This window comes from Citrus sinensis, chromosome 2, assembly GCF_022201045.2.
Source record: "Citrus sinensis cultivar Valencia sweet orange chromosome 2, DVS_A1.0, whole genome shotgun sequence".
Taxonomy (NCBI): domain Eukaryota; kingdom Viridiplantae; phylum Streptophyta; class Magnoliopsida; order Sapindales; family Rutaceae; genus Citrus; species Citrus sinensis.
In genome coordinates, this window is record NC_068557.1 from 1,637,269 (window position 1) to 1,640,938 (window position 3,670).

Here is a 3,670-nt window from a genome sequence, read left to right on the forward strand (position 1 = left end):
CTTACTCCTGGTTATGTGAGACTGGTGTTAATAGAGACATTATGAATTCTTTGTAGGCTGATTTCTTTATAGGCTAAGTCGTAATTGTTTACGGCTTGAATGTGACTCCATGCTTTTGGTTAATTTGTTTCATAATGAAAACTTGGAGCCTCCCTGACTTATGCGTACCAGCTGGATCAACAGTAGGCACTTGTCAGATTCTATAAACTTTCGATTTTGTTATTGTAGGACCAGTTTGGAATTATTTTGGAAGATTTGAAAGTGATTTTAAAAAATTAAAAGTTAATTTTAGTGTTTGATAAAATTTTTTAAAGATTACTTTGGTAAAATCACTCTATGTTACAATATATTTTGAAAAGTAAGGAATGAGTAACTTTTGAAATCTATTTTGATGAGAATCAATTTTACATTTAATATGATTCTTATTAATTAGGAAATAAAAGTATTAACTTTAAAGAAATTATCATTATTACCAATTATATTGAGATAGTAAAATAAAAATAAAAATAAAAAATATTTATTTTAGTCATCAATTATTATATATATGCAAGAAAAAAATATTTTATATACATATTTAAAAATATGTAAATAAATTTCAGTCAACATTATCTCAAATTTAGTTATATATATTTTCATAATAATTTAATAATAAGATTTATCAAACACATATAACCGCTTTTAAAATTCACAATATTTTTAAAAATAAATTTTATAAAAAAGTTTAACTAACTCTCTTTACAATTAACTATTTTTACAGTATAGATAATGGTAATTTTTAAAAAATTATAATATTATGAACCTTACAGAGAGTCTAATATAGTGACAGTGAGAATTTTTTTTTTTTTTTAAGAAAATGGTAGTTAATGGCTTTGGAAATGAAGGTTGAGTTAAATAATAAATTTAGTCAGATTTTATCACAAAGATAAGAACATGACTTAGATGCACAAAACTTAATAAAGTGACTTGTTCCGAGTTCTGACCAATCCTGATACTCTTACAACAAATACAATACATTACAGCAACAATACAATACGTTACCGCACTAGCAGATTCGTCAATATCAGGACGTACTCATGCCGTTAAACACTGAATATTTGGGAGAAAAATTGCATTAGATAATGAATGTTTAGAAAAATATCTCACATCGATTGAGTATTGATCTAACGCTAAGGGTGTGTTTGGTTATAGTATTAAACAATACAGTGTGCCAAACGCACTATATAAGGTTTGGGCAACACCTTAGTTGGCTCTTTTGACAAGCAAAATAATGACTCGACTGTTCATATCGATCTATTAAAATTTGTAATTTTTGGAAAAAAATCAATGTTAGGTTAAGTATATAAGGCTTGAGTAACCCTCAATTCTTAAGGTGAGTTTTGGGTTGAGATAAGCCTATAAGCTTCTATACAGTACCAGAGCTAGAGTCATCCGCAACTGGACTCACACTATCTCATCATGCGACATGAATCAGTTTAAAAAAGAAAAAAAGAAAAAAGAAAAGGCTTGCGCATGATGGCCTTGGATACATATATAAGGCTTGTTTAACATCTTAGCTGGCTCTTTTGAATAGGAAAATAATGGCTTGTCCTTTTAGCCATTAGGCTTTAACCTAGTGGTTATAACTCAAACCTTACAATTATGAGGTCATGGGTATTGTAGGGGTTTTAATTTTCTTTCTTAATTTGATGTGAAAACAATATTCTCTTTTTCGAAATGTGAGTGGAGCAGGCGTCTCTTGAATATTAGAGAGGGTAAAAATCTGGACAGTGCTTCATAAGAATTTATGTAAACTAATCTCAGTAATAGTCTGATTTTAAATATCAGTCATAATTTCATATAATATGAGTTATACTCTTGAATAATGGTTTCATGTAATAAAAAAAAATAGCTTGTCCTTTTGAACCGATCTTTTAAGGCTTGCAATTTTTCAAATTGAAACATAGAGACTTCATAGATTTTAAAAGCAACCCACCATAATACAAAAAACCATAAATAGTACCATACATGACCACCACATACCCAAGTCTAAGTGGAAGAATAGCCACCACAAGCCTGAGCCTGAGTGGCATTTTTTGTTAAATTAATAATTTTTCTTGATTAAGTACTTATTGAAGTTCTACTATAATTGCACGTTTCATATAAAATTAAACATCACATTCACATTTTATAGGACCACCCTCTTGTACAGGGCTATTTGTGCAATCACGACGTTACAGGTAGGAGGCAACAACATAATAGGCTCTTTTATTTAATTGGTTGTCATCTTTTTCAATATGATCATGACGTTATACATGTAGGACCGACTAATTAACAATCAATTATAATTAATGTTTTCTAGAATATTAGGTTACTCACGTTTAAAATTTGGATTAACGTGTTAAAAAGCTCAAATACTATTATTTTCCCTTACTTTAGAATTTTTGGTATCGGGATCGTGTTTGACACATTGCTTTCTCAATTATAAATATAAAAGTAATAATAATACCAATAAGATGATCATGTTGAATGAACTTCTACTATCTCAAAACACTACAGTATGAAAATTGACATGATTATTAGGTTACTCATGTTTAAAATTTGGATTTACTTGTTAAAATTATTTTCTCTTACCTTTAGAATATTAGGTATTGGATCTTGTTTGAAATAAAAGTTTTGAATTTAGTGACTTCGTAAACACGAGTTCAATTTACACAGAGTGGAATAAGCTTTTATGTTCGATCACGTGGCAAGCCCAAATAAGTCTACAGAGCATGTGAAGGGGAATATTTGGTCAAGATGTAACTCAACACAGAAAATGAGTATTTCTTTTTAATAAGAATCATATGAAGATGTCAATGTGACGTGTAAATATGGTAGGAATTAATATCATAATATAATGTAAATATGATAATAATCAGAATTCTTATATGATGCAAATATGAAAATGATCAACACGATCATCACATACACAGATGGAATTAAAAAGCATAAACAGTAACTTAGCTTACAGCTGATACTTGATCAGCTCTTAAGTGCTTCTAATGTGTTCACGTGGGGGCAATATGCGGAAGTGCTCAGACGTTCAGGGGAAGTAATCTAAGTGAACTTTTTAATATTATCATTTAATTTATAAATCCATCTGTCAGTACAATTATGTCAAATCAAAGCAATAATTTAAAGAAGATGAACTGAAAAAGCGAATAGTGCCGAGAACTGATGCTCATATCATGAGCTTCAACGAACTTGCATTCTAAGTTTCAATAGGACGCTTTAACTTTGTTCACGTGAAATTACTCGCGAACTAACGGTCAGGAATAAAATTAAATAATGATTTTGAGCTCTACTGGAAGAATATCCTCGGCTTCTTTGCATTATACTCCCCACCGTGATGTCTTTCTATTTGGGCCGATGATGGCTTGTCTATTATTAAACTAGTTTCGCCACCCTAATAATTAGCATTAGCTTTTGGACTTTAACCTTATCTTCATTTGTTTTATTCGTCAATTATTGGTTTACCATGCACGTGATTGTGACCAATTCGTTTTATATACTTAATTTTCGGGAACCGTAAATATTATTAGTTGTTGATAGGCTATTATCTTATCTAATTGTTTGTTGTCTTTTTTCTATTAAAAATATTAAAAATAATAATGCTACTGATATGATAATTTTAAGTATATTATTAGTTGTT